Raw genomic sequence first — 22,496 nt, 5'->3', positions numbered from 1 at the left:
CCAGATCTTTGTAACAAAGAAATGAGGGCCTCTACGGGCTGTGAGTTTATGAAATTGCAAACCAGGATAACGGGATGGGTTTGAACAAACCAAGGGTGTGTATTTTTCTCTGGTTTTTTTGGAAAGTTCGTCTCACCTGAACACAGAGCTAAAAAGTCAGAGGAAAGGACCAAAATCAGATGGTTGGACTAGAGCAGTGTTTTTCAACCTTTTTTGTGCAAAGGCACACTTTTTTCATGAAAAAAATCACGAGGCACACCACCATTAGAAAATGTTTAAAAAATTTAACTCTGTGCCTATATTGACTATATATAAAGTAATTCTCCCACGGCACACCTTACACTATGTCACGGCACACTAGTGTGCTGCGGCACAGTGGTTGAAAAACACTGGACTAGAGGACCTCCCAGGTCCCTTCTAACTCTATTATTCTGTTATTCTTATTTATTCTGTGTCCCACACATAGGAACACAGAATTCAAGAATTGTGGCATTGTGATGACAAAATCTCTCATCATCATCTCTCTATTACAGAACTATTGTGCATTATTTTTATTATTATTATTACATCTCATCTATCTATCTATCTATCTATCTATCTATCTATCTATCTATCTATCTATCTATCTATCATCTATCTATCATCTATCTATCTCTTTATCTCTCTATCTTGGCAATGTCTGGAAATTAACCATGGTTTTTCTTCCCTTGAACACTGAAAATTAGCTTCTTCATGATAGCTCCAAAATTGTTCTGCATCCCCTCTATATACATACGTACATACGTACATATGTGCAAGTATGTATATGTATGAGTGTGTGTGTGCATATATATATATATATATATATATATATATATATATATATATATATATATATATATATATATATATAGTATTTGTGCTGATAAATAAATAAAGGGAGACTAGCTATAGATCTATACTAGTCCCCCTTTATTTATTTATCAGCACAAATACAACAAATGTAACAAAAAGGCAACAGTAAAAATATTGGGTTTCTGCCTAGATGGTCTCTTGTGACGAGCCGAAGGACAGAGAATGGAAGTAATGATCTTCCTCCCATATTTGGGCATACCGGGGGTTGTAAAATCTAATAGATATATAGATACACACACACACACACACACACACACACACACACACACACACACAAACACACACATTCTGGAACGCCTCAAGCGATTTCAAACAAACTTGGTACAGAGATGACTTACTCTCTGGAAACAAATACTGTGGGGGGTAAGACACCCCTAACACCCCTTAGGGGGTGTGTTCTGTTAAGATACAGCCTGTTGTGCCTTAAAATGGCTTCCAGCATACTTCCGTACAATGGCTTCTACTGTACAGCGCAGTGGAGTTGCTATGGTAACGGCTTCGCAGTACTCCCCACGGGGGCTCCCTCTGGTAAAGGGGAAAATCCAACATTAGAAATTACTTTTGGTCCAGGGTTATTTTTGAGGACAACTGAATCGGATTAGGATAGTCAGCATTAGGTTATCAGCTAGTATAGAATATTTTCCACGTTCCACCTTGAATCAGCTCACATTATGAGACAATACCTTTAATACCATCAAGCAAGAACAAAATGCTTGTCAGAAAGTCCCAAAAGGTGATTAGATGACCCCGGGACATTGCGACCATCATCAATATGAACCAGTTGCCAAGCATCTGGATTTTAATCATGCGATCATGGCATCACGTAGCAAAGTGTGAAAAATGGTCATACATCATTATTCCTTCCTCTTTCCCATTTGATCTCTCAGGTTAGCAGACTCCAAGTCTTGAGCTAGGAGGAAAATGTTCTTAAGGTTTTTTCCCAACAAACTCCACAAGATACATACTCTGGCTAGATATCCGTGTCCTCAGTTCTACTCAGAACCCGTAGAGTAATTTTGGTGACGTGTAGTAAAGTCTTTAGAGAAATTACCTCAGGTCTGTATCTGGGGAGTTAATGTGAACTAATCAGATCTGGAATGGATTTCCCAATTTAACCCAACACTTCTACTAAAAGGGCTTGCTGATTTAACTTGCTCGTTTTATTTTAATCGAGAAACAGTGAGAAACATGCAAGACATATATGGGCTTAAGCGGATTTTAAAGGAAATATATGGAATGACGATAATGGAAACAGAAAGAAGCAGTCCATTCATTCTGCATGGAGAATTAGGACAGTACCATTGAAACTGTATCAGCGCCAGACTTCTAACTATGGGCAACATACAATGTAGAGATTTCTCCTGAAATTATGTTCTATCTTTCTTACTTAAAATACGGGTAAGGACAATGGAAATAAACTGAATATTTAAAGTACTGACAGTATTCTAAGTTAAATTGTGGAGAAACCAGACACACTTGTTAAGTAAGTGGATTGTAAAAGCAATATTGACCTTACTCGTTAGACGCCACGTTACTCTTAAATCTTGAGAGGTTCCCCTCGCACATATCTGCTAGTCGTTCCCGACTCTAGGGGGCAGTGCTCATCTCCGTTTCAAAGCCGAAGAGCCAGCGCTGTCCAAGGATGTCTCTGTGGTCATGTGGCCGGCATGACTAAACTCCAAAGGCGCATGGAACGCTGTTACCTTCTCATCAAAGGTGGTCCCTATTTTTCTACTTGCATTTTTACGTGCTTTCGAACTGCTAAGTTGGCAGAAGCTGGTACATGTAACAGGAGCTCACTCCATTACACAGTGCTAGGGATTTGAACTGGCAAACTGCCAACCTTTCTGATCGACAAGCTCAGCATCTTAGCTACTGCGCCACCGCCTCCCTATTATATCTTTACCTTTCACAAAAACCAAGTCTTGGTTATAAACCCTTTTAATTGCTAAGAAAAACCAGGTTCACACATAAAGGTCCTATTAAATTGATCTATTGCTAACCAATGCTATGCACAGGAATTTTCTCAACTAACGATTAGCGCTTGCTTGGAGTTTGATAAACGCCAATGGAATACAAGAGGGATTGGAGTTACTTCGCTTGTGACTATGTAGGAATTCTAGACTGATCTCTCTTTTAACTCCTCCACCAGGTTTTGCCACTGCTTCCCCTACATCACGAGTGGGGAACGATGTCCCTTTTATGATAGTGGAATTCTGGGAGTTGAAGTCAAGAAGTCATACAGGGGCCATCGTTTCCCACTCCTGCCCTACATCATCAAACGCACTTCCTGAAAAAAACATGTTTAAGGCAAGAAGGTTCCCTACTCATAAACTATTTTGAGAAGACATCTTATACAGATTAACAGAGTTGGAAGGGACCTTGTAGGCCATCTAGTCCATACACCCTCACCCAAGTAGGAAACCCTACACCATTTCTGACAGAAGGCAGTCCAGTCTATTCTTGAAAGCCTCCAGTGATGAAAGTTGGCACAACTTCTGAAGGCAACTTCTGTTCCATGGGTTGATTGTTCTCACTGTCAGAAAATTTCTCCTTATTTCCAGGTTGAATCTCTCCTTGGTCAGTTTCCATCCATTATTCCTTGTCTGGCCTTCGGGTGCTTTGGAAAATAGCTTGACCCCCCGCCTCTCTATGGCAGCCCCTCAAATATTGGATCACTGCTATCCTGTCTCCCCTGGTCCTTCTCTTCACTAGGCTAGACATGCCCAGTTCCTGCAACTGTTCATTGTATGTTTTGGCCTCCAGTCCCCTAATCATCTTGGTTGCCCTTCTCTGCACATCTGCTGTACTTGCTGTCTCCTTTCTTTCAGAACTGTTTTGCTATTATTGGTTATTAATTTTAAGTATAGGAACCATCTGAGAAGATGCTTTGGGGTATGAAAAGGGCCAATGGGGAGAGAAAAGGAGGTGACAGTGTATAATCGGAGATAGAAACAGGGGCTTGGTGGAACTTTGGTGAAGAAAATGGAAAGGCTCCTCACCCTTTGTAAGAGTTGGAGGCCACTTAAAGGCAGTCCTTGACTTACAACCATTCGTTCAAAATTACAACAGCATTGAAAAGAGACTTATGATGGCCTGTCACCTGACTGTCGCAACACGGTGAGGCCACATGGCCAAAATTTGGACGCTCGGAAACTGGCACGTATTTAGGATAGTTGCAGCGTCCCAAGGTCAAGTGGTCACCTTTTGAGACCTTCTGACCAGCAAAGTCAACGAGGAAGCCAGATTCATTTAACAACCGGGTTCCTAACTCAACTCCTGCAGGGATTCACTCAACCAAGGTGGCGCAGTGGTTAAATGCAGCACTGCAGGCTACTGCTAGATCAGCAGGTCAGCGGTTCAAATCTCACCGGCTCAGGGTTGACTCAGCCTTCCATCCTTCCGAGGTGGGTAAAATGAGGACCTAGATTGTTGGGGGCAATATGCTGACTCTCTGTAAACCGCTTAGAGAGGCCTGAAAGGCCTATGAAGCGGTATATAAGTCTACTGCTATTGCTATAACTGTGGCAAGGAAGGTAGTAAAATGGGCAAAGCTCACTTAACAACTGTCTCGGTTTGCAGTGGACATTTTTGGGCTCAACCATGATCATAAGTTGAGGATTACCATCATCCATTTTAAAAAAAGCCAGTCATTGAAACGAAGACTTGTGTGATGACCCGGGACAAGGCAAAAAGGCCACACAGCCAGCTAAAAGTTCAACCCCCCCTTTAATGCTCCAACTTTCCCCCAGATGCTCCCACGTTCATGGCACGTCCCAGAGCAAAACATGCTCTCCAGTGGTGGGTTGCAGATCCTGTTGCAACCGGTACACTGCAACGGGTCCAGGCATCCACCACGAGCGTGCATGCAGCACACGCGCAGCGCGCACTTGTGTACTTACCACCTGTGATGCTCCAGCTGCTCAGTGGAGCGTTGCGCTGGCGCTGTACGCTCCATGTGCGTGTGCGGAAGCTCAAATTGGCTCAAATACAGGTAAGGAGAGCGGGTCGGCAGGTGGGCCCTCTGGAGCACCATACTGGAACGGTACCTGGTGCTCCCAGCAGGCACCAGTACTCCTGTACCAGGGCGTATCGGTCGTATCTCACCACTGGTGCACTCTCTCTCTCACACACACACACACGCACAGCAACCTCTGGCTGTGTGCAGTCCAGCAAAGCAAGGGAAGAGGGAAATGAATCCACGAAGCTAAGGAACAAGGGAAGCAGTCCTGCAAAAGCCATTGGCAATGGCACACAAAACGCCACTAATTCAGCATATTTTCCGGAAAAACACCCCTCCCCACGGCATCTCCTTAAATCTCAGTCCCCAGGTGTGCCTTGTGAAGAGGGGTGGAGCATTCTTCTCCCGAGTTGTCGGGTCAGCTTGCGTTGTTCCCGCCTTCTCTCCACTCTCTGTGCTCGGGGATCAGGAGGGGGTAGTCCTTCCTCTTTTGCTTGAGCTCAGTCGCTCCTCTGCTTGCCCTCTCTTGGGTCATCCTGCCCCCGTTCCTCCCTGCTAGCAAGCCACCCCAATCCTGAGGGGTCCTGGGCTGCCTCAGCCTGCCCCTCCCCACATTCCTCTGAACCCAACAAAGACACCCCCTTGATCTCCCAGCTCCAGATCGTCCTCCTCTGCAGATTCAGGCTCGACAGGAGGATGACAGCTTGCAATGACTTCTGGATTCCTTTGGTATCTTCCCAACTTTACTTCTGCTTTGTAGTGGCCCTGTTAACAATACTGATTATCTCAAGGACGGAGGAGCGACTGGAGACTTATTTCCCTTAAACTGGCAATTCTAACATTAGGAAGCATCGTCGCCGTAAGGTTTCTTTTGATCTTCACGCAAGCTTTTTTGGCTCAACTCAAATGATCCATTTTTCACTTTGATCTCAATTTTCCTTTACAAGTAACGGTGCCTTTCCTCTCTTCTCAAGGGTGCTAAAATGATGGAAATAATGGCTAATCTATCAGGGCTCCACTTTGAGAAGGAGAGAAGAAAGAACTGGGGGTAAAAAAAAATGACTGGCTATCAGACATGATAAGTAAATTGTCTTATGCAAATAACAAAGCTGGAAGGGAGGTTGGAGGTCATCTAGTCCAACCCCCTTTCGAGTGGGAGACCCTATATCATTTATTTTCAGTTATTTAAATTCCAACCCATTGGAATGGCTTAGAGGTGGAACTCTCGCCCCACAATCAGGTGGCTGTGAGTTTGATCCTAGGTAGCGGCAGATATGTCTCTCTCTGGGAACAATACGAATATATCTGCTGAACAAAACTCCGCACTGGTGACAGGAAGGGCATCTGGCCAGTAAACACTCTGTTAGCTCCATTCAGTTGCCCAGACTCCACCCAGCAAGGGATCATTAAAAGATGATGATTTAAATTCCAACCCATTCACCTTTGGTTGCTGACCACAATTCAGTCCTAGATAAATGTAAATTTTCTGTTGAGTCAGATTTGATAGGTCAATTTCAGGGCAATAACCTTGTAGGGCTACATCCAGGAATGTAGGAATGGCTTATTTAGACTTCTTTGAAGATTCGTTGACACAGATTTACAACCATAATTGAGCCTGTAAATCATGGCAGTCAGGAAGCCGGTCAGCACATGTCTGTGCTCGATTTTATGACCGATTGCTGTGGTCACTAAATTAATGCAAATCTGGTAATGCAAAACTTCGGTCATCACTTTTTCAGTGTTAGAAACTAGAGAGATTTCCTGTTTGGAAATCTCTTTCTCTTCCTGTTGCACAGCTGCAGGCTGTGCCATCTCTTATCTGATCATTCCCTAGGCGGGATTTCTTTCCCTTAACAACTGTGGCAAAAAAGACTGTGTCACATAACTGCGTGTTCCGCCCTCTCTTATCAATCAGGCAGGGTGTTCTTTGATTGGTCTGTTCGCGTGTTGTTTAGGCGGGAGATTTGGAAGGTTCCTATTGGTTAGCGCTCGGGGTATAAAAGGGCTGTCAGAGCGTTTGTTCGTGTTCCTGTCCAGTTACTGTTCGAATAAAGCTGTTGTGTTAGCACTGAGCCTTGTCGTTACCTCAGGAGCCCGAGTTCAAAATAGATTGTAAAGGAAGGCAAAACTCACTTAACAACGGTCTTGCAAGGACTATCCTTATCCAAACACGAATCCTGGGAAGTGGGTTGCATTGAGTGAGGTTGGCCCAAAGTCACAGAGTGAGCTCTGCGGCTGAGGAGGGAATTGGGGTTGGGATCTCTTTCATCAGGGGTGAGATTCAGCCAGTTCGGGGGAACTAGATGTTAATTTTAATCTGGTTCGCCGAACTGGTCGTTGCAACGACTGGCTGGCCTCGCCCACCCCACTCCACCTCTCCCAGGAGTCTCCACGCAGCTCGTTTTAGATGCGAGGTAGCCTGTGCGCAGATGGAAAATGAGCCTTCCGGAGCCTTTCAGGCCCGTTTCTGGTCTCCAGGGGGCTTTTGGAGCCTGGGGAAGGCCATTTTCACCCTCCCGGAGGCTCAAGGAAAGTCTCTGGAGTATTGGGAGGGTGAAAAACAGGCCTACTGGAAGTAGTAGTGTTGCAGCAGATTGAGGTTTGTAATCTACTTACGAAAGACCAGGACTCGAGACCACGAAGGTGTGAGAGAAACAGGTTTATTTGATGCATCGAGTTCAGCGTGTTCACACACCAAAATCTGAACTGCCTGGGCTCTGCCCAGGATGCTACTTTTATGCCGTGTTCCACACTGTGCATTCTCAAGGCGTTTCCATACACGAGACAAACATGACATTTCAAAAAGGGGAAGTTCATTTTGGAATGTTACAGAGAAGTACATAGGAAAAATACAAGAAAGAGAAGTTCCTATAATGTCTTAAGCTGCCAGCAGTTTTTACCTCCGTTCTATCTCTCATCCACGCCTGGCTTCCTGTGCCCCTCCTTTACAGGGTCTTGCTACGCTGTTCAGCCCTATTTTTAATACCTATGAGGAAGTTGGAGAGAAAGTTCACTCCAGCTAAAAGTCAACTTTGGAACTCCAGGGCACTAGAATGAAAAGCCAAGCTAATATGAATTTATAAGGTCCATTCTATTAAGACCACCTAACCTGGCCAGCCACTGGTGGGTTTACCTGTGCACCCCCCTCCTGCATCAGTAGAAGTATGAAAATGGGCCTGTTTCTGGCCTCCGGAGGGCCTCTGGAGTCTGGGAGAGACCATTTTTGTCCTCCTGCAGGCCTCAGGAGCCTGGGGAGGGCAAAAATGACACACACACACACACACACACACACACACACATGGTGCGGGAGGCTGAGTAGGCCACGCCCACCCAGCAACCAGGCAGAGAACTGGTTGCTGAAATTTTTGAATTCCCACCGCTGTCTTTTAACCAACAACAACACAGTAACATTGCGACAATAAACCCTGGTTTACCGATCAGATTGGCTAGATAAACAGAGCCTCTTTCTCACGGTCACTGCCCAGAGAAGTACATAGTTAAGTAATCGAATTTCCAGCGTTCTGAAAGAAAGACATAAAAAAGCAAAAAAGCAAAAAGAAAAAAGTAGCGTGATGTTTATTTATTAAACATCAGCAGACATCAAGTCCATTTAGCGCGAACAGCAGGCAGGAGATGAAAAGGGCAGTCAGCTTAATATCAGCAGTCTACATTTTCTGTACTTATATGTCTCCAAAAAAAGGAAGATTATCTTGGAGCAGCTTGAAATCATATGGTAGGTAATTAGTATGGACACGCTTATGGGGAAAAAAAATCTTTTTCTCTTTGGTTATTCTCTCTTAAGCTCTTTTATGTACGTTAGAAAAGTAAAATGGGGGGGGGGGGAGGAAAATAGGTGCTCCCTTTTCTACCTTGTACCAACACAAAACTATTTGATAAGTTAAAGCAGTGGTTCCCAAACTTGGCAACTTTAAGACTTGTGGACTTCAACTCCCAGAATTCTCCAGCCAGCAAAGCTGGCTGGAGAATTCTGGAAGTTGAAATCCACAAGTCTTAAAGTTGCCAAGTTTGGGAACCACTGGGTTAAAGGTAAAGATAAAGGTTCCTCTCGCACATATGTGCTAGTCATTCCCGACTCTAGGGGGCAGTGCTCATCTCTGTTTCAAAGCTGAAGAGCCAGCGCTGTCCGAAGGCATCTCCGTGGTCATGCGGCCAGCATGACTAAATGCCAAAGGCTCACGGAACGCTGTTACCTTCCCACCAAAGGTGGTTCCTTTTTTTTTCTACTTGCATTTTTCATGTGCTTTCGAACTGCTAAGTTGGCGGAAGCTGGGACAAGTAGCGGGAGCTCACTTCCTTACGCGGCACTAGGGATTCGAACTGCCGATCTTTCTGATCGACAAGCTCAGCATCTTAGCCACTGAGCCACCGCATCACATTTGATAGAAAGGGATGGGATATCTTTTAAAGCTGGTTTAGTGGTTTAGTCCAAGCTAGAAAGCAGGAGGCCATGAATTCAAGTCCCATCTTAGCCATGAAAGCCAGCTGGATGACTTTGAGCAATCACCGGGGGATGGTGAGTTCTAGTCCTGCCTTAGCCATGAAAGCCAGCTGGTTGACTTTGAGCAATCACCGGGGGATGGTGAGTTCTAGTCCTGCCTTAGGCATGAAAGCCAGCTGGGTGACTTTGACCAATCACCGGGGGATGGTGAGTTCTAGTCCTGCGTTAGTCATGAAAGCCAGGTGGGTGATTTTGAGCCAGTCAGTGTCTTGGCCCAGTTCACCTCACAGGATTGTTATTGTGGGAAAAATAGGAGAAGGAAGGTATGTTGAATACTTTGGCAGCCTTGAGTTATTTGTAAAAAAAAAACCAATGAAGGCAAGATATAAATAAATAAAATAATATAAGAATAACACTGGCTGAATTGAAACATAATCTAAGGCTGAAGATGTGAGCCCTTATTTCCAACGTATCTGTGTTTCTCTGTCCTCAGGGTCACCTGAATAGTGACCCATTTGCACCTGAATAGTGGAAATAGTGGAAATAGTGGAAATGGGTGTGGAGTCCCCCTATTTGCACACCCATTTGCACTATTGCACATCTGCACTATTCAGGTGATCCTGAGGCCACAGATAAAACCTCCAAGTGGCCTCAACAACCCTCAGGAAGGCTGCTAAAGGACCTGATAACTGCAAGGAATATAAATCCTTCCACCCTCCACCATTCAGCCAGAACTGAAGAAACTTCTCGGATGGGGAGGAAAAAGGGCTTCAAGGATAAAAAAACCGAAGTCCAGTTGCCTTTAGAAGAAAAAATAGAAAGCACCTTTGCGATTTGCAGAGATGATTTCCAGACATCCAGTCCTGAACTCACAAACGACGCTAGGCAACTGCTAAAAGATGAGGATGGACCAATGTATACGAAAACATATCAGCCTCTTCCATCCACAAGCCATAAATGCTTTTAAGCGAATTGACCAGATGGTGCTATAATTTAAAAGAAATCCTGCATCGTAAGAGGTCACCACCTATTTATGGCCACCGTCTTTGTGTGGCTGCGTGTTTTCGAAATCTTCCGAATAAAGCTATCTCCTTTGCTATAATAGCATTACAGCTGGGCGCTCCAAAGACCGTGTGTGTGTGTGTGTGTGTTTGTGTGTGTGTGTGTGTGTGTGTGTGTGTGTGTGAAGCACTGTAATCCCTCGTTTCCTAGATGCCCAAAGACAACATTTACCAAAATCCTTTTCTCCTAATATTCTTATTATTATATTCGGCTGAATATGTTTCTTGTTTTTAGGTGCTGATTTTCAAGTTATTGAACCGCCAATGGTGAATTCATACATTTAGACTCTCATAAGCATTTTAAATATTTGTGGCTACCTAAAGGTAGTCTTCACCTTACAACAGTTGTTTAGCGACCATTCAAAGTTACAACGGCACTGAAGAAGGTGACTTATGACCACTTTTCACACTTTATTTATTCGCTCAGCTTCTATTAATGCAGACTTATAATAAAGTAGAAGAAGAGGAGAGGGGAGGGGAGAGAAGAGGAGAGAGAATAGAATAGGGAGAAGAAGGGAGGAGAGGAGAGGAGAGGAGAGGAGAGAGAAGAAAAGAGAGAAGAGAAAAGAGAGAAAAGAGAGAAGAGAAAAGAGAGAAGATAGAGAATAGGAGAGGAGGAGAGGAGAGAGAGAAGAGGAGAAGACAGAGAAGAGGAGAGAGAGGAGGGGAGGGGAGGGGATAGGAGAGGAGAGGAGAAGATATCTTAATAGCTATCTTCCAAGACTTGGGCTCTCACAAAGAAGATGATATTGACATATATTCTAGAGCAACTGAGGCCAGGACAAGAGTCAATGAGTGGAAACTAATCAAGGAGAGAAGCAACTTAGAACTAAGAAGAAAATTCCTGACAGTTAGAATAATTAGCCAGTGGAACTACCTGTCTCCAGAAGATGCGAATGCTCCAACACTGGAGGTTTTGAAGAAGATAAATAACCATTGGATAACCATTTGTCTCAAGTGGTGTAGGGTTTCCTGCCTAAGCAGGGGTTGGACTAGAAGACCTCTAAGGTCCCTTCCAACTCTTCTCTTGTTAGATTTTTGGGGCCTAGGGAAAAGAGAACCAGAAGGCCAGGCAAACAGGAAAATCAAAACACATCTCGAGAAAGTACTGCACATCTTTTTCTTACGGCCCTTTCTGGTGGGGACTAAAAATATTCAGTACACATTCCGTGATTGCTGAAACCTGATAAAGTTGAGATGTGATTTTATAATGAAAACTCCCCAAGGGAGGCATACAGGTGCACTGCAGAAATATACCGACATAGTGTGTTTTGTCACCAGCTAACGTATTCATGCTTTCTTCCTTTCGAGAGAAAACAATGGTGGTTTGGTTTTTTTTGAAAACAATAGCAAAAGAGTCCCTGGAGCCAGGTACTTGGCCTCGGAGAAAAATCCCTAACTCAATATTAAAACGAGGCAGGTATGTCATTCAGACAACCTATGACTGTAAAGGAAAGAGAAATACATGATGGTGAACCTTTTCAGCATTCCTTTTTCTTTCAAATGCAGGTGGACTGCTGAATCTTTTCCTGATGGGTTTGATCTCCCACGTTGTGCCACGAGTCTGTGAAGTGGTTGTTTTGTTTCTCCAGTACACAGGTCTGCATTGCATTGCATTTTATCACCTTGCTCCATTTTTGTCTGGGTGTTTTTATCCTCAGGGTGGGCAAGCTTCCGCCTTAAGTCTACACTTGGGTTTAAAGTGTGCGTGTATGTTGCGTTGGCTGAAAATCCTCCTGAGCTTTTCAGATATCCCTGCAATGTATGGAATGAGAACATTGCTATGCTTGTTGTTCTCTTCTTGCTCTGTAATGGAGGAGCTCTTGCTAGTCAGTGGTGGGTTTCAAAAATTGTTGGAACCTACTCTGTGGGTGTGGCCTCCTTTGTGGGAGTGGCTTGCCACCAGAGGTGGGTTCCTACCAGTTCGCACCTATTCGGTAGAACCGGTTCCTCAAATCTACCGAACCGGTTAGAAGAGGTTCCACCAGTGGACCCGGAAAGCAGGCCACACCTACAGAAGAGGTTCCAAAAATTTTTGAAACCCACCACTGGTCCTTGGATATGATTATTCTACACTATCATGCTCATATTTATAAAACTCAGTGCCTCTGTGAAAGGTAAGGATGACTACTGCGTTTGTGGTGCAATCAGAACATTGCGTGTGTTGAAGTTGTTTTAACGCAAACCAAAGATGCTTTTTAAAAAACAAGTTTACATCATATTCTTATGCATGCCAGTGCTGTGCGTGAGGTAATTTAAGGTGGTTCTGACAAGTGTCGTCGGCATCTTCATATCCGGTCACATGGGCGGCAAGCCACTCCCATCCAGTCACATGGGTGGCAAGCCACTCCCACAAAGGAGGCCACACCCACAGAGTAGGTTCGAACAATTTTTGAAACCCACCACTGCTTGCCACCCATGTGACCAGATATGAAATTATGAATTAGTACTTAGGTCGGTCCAAGTAGCTATTCAGAAACTCTGGCATTGAAGCATGCAAGTCTTAAAGCTGTCAAGTTACAAGATCCTTGCCAGTGGTGGGTTTCAAAAATTTTTGGAACCTCTTCTTTAGGTGTGGCCTGCTTTCCGGGTCCACTGGTGGAACCTCTTCTAACCGGTTCGGTAGATTTGACAAACCGGTTCTACCAAATAGGTGCAAAGCGGTAGGAACCCACCTCTGATGCTAGGTCTTGCTCTCCATAACAAAGCAAAAGCCAACTGCTCCTGTGGGACATCCATAAATCTCAGGTCAAGCTAAAATTACCTCCTTGAGAGGTTAAACAATATCCAAGCATGTTCAGGTTTGAAAAAGATCTCATAACTCATCTGATGGAGAGGGAGCCTTCCTAAGCATTCTACCTCACCTGCAATTTGACTCTATGTACCAAGTAGCATAGGTGGACATGGAATATTTCAAGTACACCAGAAAGTTGAAGAAGAAGAAAAAGAACAATGTTGTCCATCAAGATTCTCAGTCATCCAGGACATGGTTGCCCCAAAGGTGCTTTTTCAAGAGGCAACTGGACTTTCCTTCTTTTTTTCCTTGAAGACCTTTCACTTTAATTTATTTATTTATTTATTTATTTATTTATTAGACTTATATACCGCTTCATAGGGCTTTCAGCCCTCTCTAAGCGGTTTAATGTTTGAATGTTTGTTTGAATGTTTATTAACATTTGTAGGCCGCCCTTTTCCCTGAGGGGACTCAGGGCGGCTCACATAAAAATCAGGAAGGGGAATACAAACAATGACGTAGACACATATAGTAAAAAATAATAAGCAACATTCATTCATCATTCGGGAGGGGCGGCTATCCTTGTCCCCAGGCCTGACGGGCTAGCCAGTTCTTAAGGGCTGTGCGGAAGGCCTGGACGGTGGTGAGGGTACGAATCTCCACGGGGAGCTCGTTCCAAAGGGTCGGGGCAACTACTGAGAAGGCCCTCCTCCTTGTGGTTGCCAGCCGGCACTGGCTGGCCGATGGAATTCGGAGGAGGCCCAATCTATGAGATCTAATTGGTCGCAGGGAGGTGATTGGCAGAAGGCGGTCTCTCAAGTACGCAGATCCACTACCATGCAGGGCTTTATGGGTAACTAGTAGCACCTTGAAGCGCATCCGGAGATCGACAGGTAGCCAGCGCAGCTCGCGGAGGATAGGTGTTATGTGGGTGAACCGAGGTGCACCCACAATCACTCGCGCGGCCGCGTTCTGGACTAGCTGAAGTCGCCGGATGCTCTTCAAGGGCAGCCCCATGTAGAGCACATTGCAGTATTCCAGCCTAGAGGTCACAAGGGCCCGAGTGACTGTTGTGAGAGCCTCCCGATTCAGGTAGGGTCGCAACTGGCGCACCAGGCGAACCTGGGCGAATGCCCCCCTGGTCACAGCCGTCAGGTGGTGGTCAAAAGATAGCTGTGGATCCAGGAGGACTCCCAAGTTGCGAACCCTCTCTGAGGGGTGTAAAATTTGACCCCCCAGCCTGAGTGATGGAATATTGGTCGAATCTTTGGGAGGGAAGCACAACAGCCACTCGGTCTTTTCTGGGTTGAGTACAAGCTTGTTAGCCCTCATCCAGTCCATAACGGCCTCAAGGCCTCGGTTCATCACGTCTGCCGCTTCATTGAGTTGGCACGGGGCGGACAGATACAGCTGGGTATCGTCCGCATATTGATGGTATCTTATCCCGTGCCTTCGGATGATCTCTCCCAGCGGTTTCATGTAGATGTTGAATAGTAGGGGGGATAAGACCGAACCCTGAGGCACCCCATATGTTAGGGGCCTAGGGGACGATCTCTGCCCCCCCACTAACACCGACTGCGACCTGTCCGAGAGGTAGGAGGAGAACCACCGCAACACGGTGCCTCCCACTCCCACCTCCCGCAGTCGTCGCAGAAGGATACCATGGTCGATGGTATCGAACGCCGCTGAGAGGTCAAGGAGAACCAGGATGGAGGGATGTCCTCCATCTCTGGCTCTCCAAAGATCATCGGTCAATGTTTACAATTTTTTTTAGCAAATTGAGTCAGCAACTTGCCCCCACAGTCCGGGCCTCATTTCTCCCACCTCGGAAGGATGGAAGGCTGAGTCAACCTTGAGCTGGTGAGATTTGAACCGCTGAACTGCAGATCACAGTCAGCTAAAGTGGCCTGCAGTACTGCACCCTAACCATTGCGCCACCTCGGCTCCAAGAAGCTTCTTCAGCTCTGACTGGATGGTGGGGAATGGAAGGATTTATATTCCTTGCAGGCAGCTGGCCGTTTGCATCCTTTTAGAGGGTCCTTGAGGCCACTTGGAGGTTTACCTGTGTCCTCAGGGTCACCTGAGTGGTGCAAATGTGGTGTGGAGCCTTCTTGGCCCTGTTGAAAGGACTGTGTTATAGACTGGAGAGAGATGATGTCATATGTTCAATTTTGACATTGATTGCCTCTTGGATGAGAAGCGAAACATCTTCAAAGAAAAATAAGAAAGTCCAGTTGCCTCTTGAAAAAAAAAAAGCACCTTTGGGACAATGATGTCCAATAAAATTAATCCAGAAAAGAACAGAAGGAAAGATAGGGGCATCAGGTGTCTTCTCCACAGTCCTAGGGAAGGCATCTCCAAACTTGGCAACTTTAACACTTGTAGACTTCAATTCCCAGAATTCCAAAGCAGGCATAGCTGGCTGAAGAATTCTGGGAACTGAAATCCACAAGTCTTAAATTCACCACGTTGGCAGAGCCCTGGCCTAGGGGAAGAGCCAGGCCTTTAAAATCCTTTGAAACACTAGTAAGGTGGGAGCCATTCAAATCTCAGGTATAAGCAGAGGTGGGATTCAGCTGGTTCGGACTGGTTTGGGTGAATCAGTAGCGGAAATTTTTACCGGTTCACTGAACCAGTAAATACCACCTCTGGCTGGCCCCGCCCGCCCAGTCACTACTTGCTTGCACTGCCTGCCCGCTCGATGTTTGCTTGCCATGCCCGCCCACTCTTCAGGTGGCCCAGCTAATCACCTCGCCAGTCACCTCCATGCCTCATTTGCTCTGCTCAGCTTGCCATAACTTCATTCCAGAGGGTGGGTACCATTATGGAGAAGGTGTATCTCTAGGGACCCAATAGACATCATTGTTTATTTAACGGAACCCAGAATTTACCAACAAGAATGATTTCATATCGGTTGACTAGATTAGTTCTCTAAGATTAGCCGCATACCTAACTCCAAATCTTCGGTTAGGAGGAGGGCCGTGCATTGCTCCTTGCCCAATTTGGTTTGACAATCTGGAGAAACATCTGCAGCTTCTGCCGTGGACGTCCCACTGCGAAGCAGCTGCCACCGAGCACCAGGCAAAGCTTGGCAGAATGCGCCACAAATTAATAAAGTGTCGTTTATTTCAGAGCCAAAATTAGAACACGTGTAAGAACGAGCGCACCAAATTGGTTTGCGGTAACAGGAGCTTCGGCAACACATGGCCTCACCCATTATCTTGCAAATCCAGATGGAGGCAACTCATAAAGTCTATGTTACATCTTGCTTCGGAGATAATTTTCTCTGGTCACTTAAGGTGATTACATTTCTTCAAAACGATGGTTCAATCCATCATTAACCTCAAATGTTATTTAAGGGAAAGACAAGCAAGCAATATATCTCCCTCTAGCAGGCATGCACATTTCCCAGGGCTGGGTGATCATATTTTGGGAAACTCAAATACAGTTTCATGGTGAGTGCAGGTCCAAGGGACATATTCCTGCATTGTTTCCTCTGTCGTCATCATTTAACGACCCCATAATCCCTTGCGGCATGGAGTCTGGGCAACTGAATGAAGCTAGCAGAGCGCTGAATGGCCGGATGCTCCTCCTGTCGCCAATGCGGAGCTTTCTTCAGCAGATATGTTCTCATTGTACCCAAAGAGAGAAATATCTGCCTCTCTCTAGGATCGAACTCACGGCCTCCTGGTAATGAGGCGAGAGCTTCCCCTCTAGGCCACCGCACCATCCTGCTCTGTTTCCTCCATGGAAGGACAAATAGTTTCCATGCCCGTGAACAGCTTCTCAGCCTACAAAAGTGTTGGGCATGTTTGAACATCTTAATCACGTTTTGAAGAAAAGGGAACCAAGAGAACTGTAGGAAGTTTGCACCTACTCCTCTCCGGGAAAAAATGAGATATTTTAGGAAATATGAAAAGGGCGGAATATTTCCCCCTAAAAGGGAGGAAGAAACTCATCTCCCCCCACCTTTATCAATGGGCCATTAAGGCCTGAGCCAGTCTATTCTACATAACAAAGATCTACCTCTTTCAGACAGAGCCATAGTAGGAATTGCCCAAAGCCCTTTCATTTCATCGTCACCCAGCAAGAGTCAACCAAGCTTGGGACTCAGGACAGCCTACAGCAGTGATGGCAAAGCTTTTTGGCACTGAGTGTCCAAACCAGAATGCATGTGCATGTGTGTGCATGTGCATGCACCAGAGCACCGGAAACCCAAAGACTAGCTGGCTGGTGTGCGCATGGCTATTTGGGGGGCATTTTTCAGGCCATTTTCAAACTGTTTTCAGGCTGAAAATAAGACGTGCGGAGGTCAGAAATGGGGCGCATGGAGGCGGCGATAGGTGGTGATGGCGGCGATGGGCGGTGACGATCCCCGCAGCCTGGATCAGCTGATGGGCGGTATTCCGGTAGGCAGATCCAACCGCCAAAACAGGCTGTGCTGAAGCTGAACCAGGCTGTTTTCTGTTTGCTGCAAGGAGGCAAATTGCTGGGAGACAGATTTTTTTTCTTGTTTTCCTCCCCAAAATCTAGGTGCGTCTTATATTTCAGAGCCTCTAATAGTCCAAAAAATACAGATAGTTACATTTAAGAAATACCTGCGATATTTGAGATGAACTGATCAGATCAAAATGTCCCAGACAGTAACATGAATCAGTTACCCGGTTACAAATCCAGATTTCTTTCGAATCGTCTTAACGTTGTTCTTGGATCAAAACAGAAGACGAGAAGGAGGAAGAAGATCAAGCTGTCTCATATAATTCAGCACTTAGGTCGGATTGGAGCACAGATGGAAGAGGTAAGCCAAAAGGCACAACAGAAATCTGTGAACGTTACAGGTTTTCCTATTTTATTTTTATTTTATATTACTTTTTTTTTTTGCAGGAAGAGAGGAAGGATGTTTGTGCGTGGAAAGATTTCATCACACAGCTGTTCTTGGAACCAGTTGCAAGCATGGAGGAGGGGGCTGCTAAGGAGAAGACTCTGGGGTATAAACAGCTGGTTGTTTGTTAAAAGATATGATTGTTTTTAAAAAAAGGAAACAATCGTTACATACAACATCTTCGACAACAATAGAAAAAAAAATAACTCTTGGGAGGGATTGTCTTCCCAAATTCGATTGCTGCATACTTCCTAAGACTTTTCTGGCATCGTATTATTATTATTATTATTTTTGGCAGTTATAGAAGGAAAGTAACAAATATATTTTGTGGAACAGTGTATGTACTCAGCAAAGAAAACGCTCTTACTTAGAGTTGTATAGTTTGTAATGCCACCGTCTCATAAGTAAGCTTTTAAAAGATGGATAGGAAGAAAAACAATGAGTAAGTTATCTGTTTAAGAGAGAGCGAATGTACCCATCAGCTATTTCTACTGGTCTGTAAGATATGTTGCGTATCACAGGTTTGCCATCACGGTTCTAGAGTCTCAATAGCTTTTTTGCATCGAGGCGACTAAAACTGGATGCAGTATTCCAAGTGTGGCCTTATCAAGGCATTATAAAATGTTTGAAGGTTGCTTGTATAGTCTTCTCTTCTGGAGCCAAAAAGCATCCTTCAAGTCCTCTTCTGCACAGCCCATCAGATGCTTACAGACAGGCCACTTACTCCTCCAGCCCAAACATTTAGGTATGTGTGAGCCATCTGCAATCTGGTTTGAACTGTCAGTCAAATTTGATGAGCCACGTAGATTTGACTCAATTCATCAGCCTGAACAAGTCGATTCCATTCAGGAGAAGGAAGAAAAAAAAAGCACAATTGTGTAAGTGCAAATACTCATCAAATTGTCAAGCTGATAAAGAATATCTGATTGGAACCATCAAATTGATCTGACAATTCAGAGACATATATGATGGGGTGATTTAATTCTAATCCTAGAAGTGAATATTAACATAGTCCTACTATGAGCATATATCCAAGTTTTCCAATCATTCCTTTTTAGGTTTTCCTTTCTTTCTCTTTCAGCCTCTTAGTCTCTTTGCTGGATGTGATCCAGTTTCATGACATTGCCCTTAAATGGCCGCATAATTGGACACCAACATCTAAATGCAGAATATTACAGCGGTATTTCCTCCTAAAATGTTGGTACTATGCTTTTTCTTTTTTTTTTTTTAAAAAAAAGGAACTTAAAGACTACGTAAGTTACAGTTATGAAGGAGGGATCCAAAGTACACGTAAGGAGAAATTTCCTGACAGTAAGGAAAATTAATTGGTCTTGTCTTCAGAAGTTGTGGATGCTCCATCACTGGAGATTTTTAAGAAGAGATTGGACAAAGCATTTGTCTAACATGATATAAGGTTTCCTACTTGAGCAGGGAGTTGGACCTGAAGACCACCAAGGTCCTTTCCAACTCTATAATTCTTCTCTTCTTCTCTTCTCTTCTCTTCTCTTCCCTTCCCTTCCCTTCCCTTCTTTTCTCTCTGTTCTCCTCTCCTATATTCTATATTCTACTCTGGTCTGTTCCATATCCCATTTGTGAAACACCAAGACATTTACAGTAGTTCTTTTTCATGTACTCTACTCCCAAACCAAGCTCCCGCATCATGTTGTGATTATCAATGTTTTGTACCTAAAGACGCACTTCCAAAATACAATTCAAGATTGTATGAGTGAGCAGTTTGTGGAATCCCATGGCCTTCTCACGCTTCAGTAATCTGAGATCATATCATGAATATGACTCAAGAAGCGAAGGCGTGATGGTGTGGTGTGGTATTCCCCCCCCTCCCTATTTCAAAATTACAGGCAAGTTCTCAGCTTATGGTCATCATGGAACCTAGTGGGGATCCAAGAGCCAGGTGGTGCACTGGTTAGAGTGCAGTTACTGCAGACTGCTTCTGCTGATCACCGGCTGCCACCAGTTTGGCAGTTCGAATCTCACCAAGTTCAAGGTTGACTCAACCTTCCATCCTTCCGAGGTGGGTAAAATGAGGACCCAGATTGTTGAGGGCAATAGGCTATAAACTGCTTAGAGAGGGCTATAAAGCACTATGAAGCGGTATATAATTCTAAGCCCTATTGTGCTAAGATGGTTGTAAACCACTCTAAAAAACAAGGGGAGGTGTATCATAATGGAAATTAGTTCATTGCCATGAGGAATGGTACTACTATTGATAAAGGAGAACGAAAGGGGCAAGACAAAATATGTAGAATTTCGGATGGTCCCGGGTGCACGATGTAGGTTCATCCTGGGTGAGATGCACCAAGAACATTCTAGATGTCATGTCTGTGGAGATTCTCAGTCATCCAGGTCATGGTTGTCCCAAAGCTACCTTTTCAAAAGGCAAGTGGACTTTCTTTGTTTTTCCCTTGAAGACATTTTCCTTCTCATCTAAAGAGCTTCTTCCGTTCCAAAGAAGATTCTTAGATGAGAAGTGAAACGTCTTCAAGGAAAAAAAATATATATCAAAGAAAGTCCTGTTGCAGAGCTGGCTGCAGATTCGGACAGTGAGGAGGTTGGGGAGGAACATGGGCCAGTCCTGGAGTCTGGGGAAGGCTCTGATGAGGGCTCTGCGTTGGAGGCAGAGAGGGGGCCAGGGCCGTATGCCAGTTATCAGCTGCCTTCGGAGTCAGACATCAGTGAGGCAGACGAACAGCTGGAGCCTGTTTCCCATTGTGCGCATGGGCAGAGTTGCCAGATGAAGGGAACAGCTAGAGAACATGGATTGACTTGGGAGTCAGGCGGGACAATGAATGGCCCCTCCCAGAAGAAATAAGTGTCATTGCTATCAATCACGGTAGTCGTAAAAATGGTTCGGTTGTGTAATTTGACAACCTTTTTCTTGTGGCAGTTGTAAAGGGAAAGTCACAGACATTAAGAATAGTTTCCTGGTTTTGTCAAAAAAAAAAAAGAGTAAATGCTGGGTTTTGGCAAAACCATTTTAAAACATGGCCACATGAATGCAGGACACTCTAAAACATTGATTAGGTTAATAATGTGCCTTTCTGTATTCTAATTCTCCCTATTTGGTTTTCTGGGTTGTAGACACCGTCAAGGCAAACCTTGGGGAAGGATGTGAGATGTAAATTCTTTTATGTTTTCAGACTTAATCCTTCATCCTATTAATTCAACCTGTCTCACATCTTGTGACCCGACAAATGCGCGCCCGACAACAGCGTGCCGACGAAACGGCGGCGATAAAACCGCGACGTCGACAGCACGCCCACAAAGGCGCGCCGACAGAAGCGCGATTACGATTAAGGTAAGAGTTAGGGTTAGGGTTAGGTTCAGGGTTAGGTTTAGGGTTAGGTTTAGGGTTAGGTAAGGTTAGGTTTAGGGTTAGGTTGAGGGTTACCTTTAGGGTTAGGTTTAGAGTGGCTTCTGTTGGTGTGCTGTTGTCGGCGCGCTTCTGCGCTCATTCGTCGACGTGATTTCAAACTCGTGGTTTTTTCCCGCGGTTTCATCGGCGCGCTTTTGTCGAGCGTGCATTTGTCGGTGAACCCTCACATCTTCTTACTGGAATGACTGGAGGCCATTCTGGCTGGGAAGCATGGGTTGCTACAGCTTCTGTGGGTGGTTTTTTTCTTTGCTTCCTCTGGGGGCATGGAAATATAGGGTCTGTGTGTCGTGATACTTCCTAAACCTAGCTATGTGTTGATTACAAATTTGATAAACAATGGCTGGAAGAAATGTCCATCTGGGTTCAGTTCCAAGTGGGGAGAAAGACACTGGGAACAGGGTAGCTATTTGGAAAGATGGTTTTAATGGTGGACAGGACCACGTGGTTTGAGGTCCTGGAGGGGAAAGGGATTTGTTATGCCTTGGAGATTTTGAAGAAAAAGGGAAGAGATGCTGAGAGTGCCTGAGTTTTATACCCTCTCTTAGGCTCCATCTTAGAGTTTCCTGTTCCTGTACAAGAAATGTATCCCATTGGCTGTCAGAGTCCCAGATGGTGCAGGTCTTAGCTAACTTTGTTGGCTGTCTATTGAGTTCCAAGCTTGGTTGAGCTGTTGCTGGGTGATGATGTAATGAGAAGGCTTTGGGATTCTTATTATGGCTCTGCCTGAAGTAGATAGACCTTTGTTATGTAGAATAGACTGGCTCAGGTCTTAATGGTCCGTTGACAAAGGTGGTGGGGGGCAGGAAGCTGCTTAGTCTTTTACACATGTTTCTCATCCAGGGAAATATAATATTCTCCCTTTTTAATATTTCCTAAAATGTTTCGTTTTTCTAAGAGAGGGGGTGGGCGGGCACTAACTTCCGACACATCCTGCCCATGGTTTTCCTTCCCCTTCTCTCTCCAGTAATTCCTCTTTTCACGTAATCAAAAATCAATTCTGATTTTGCATGTTGCAAAACTAGGAACTTTTTCAAGTTGTCTCCAGGAGATTCTTCCGAGCGCTAAAAGCCGGCTGCATTGTTTCAGCGAGTTTGCATCCCACGTTTCAAAC

This window comes from Thamnophis elegans, chromosome 7, assembly GCF_009769535.1.
Source record: "Thamnophis elegans isolate rThaEle1 chromosome 7, rThaEle1.pri, whole genome shotgun sequence".
Classification (NCBI taxonomy): Eukaryota; Metazoa; Chordata; class Lepidosauria; order Squamata; family Colubridae; genus Thamnophis; species Thamnophis elegans.
Note: the sequence above shows the minus strand (reverse complement) of the source record.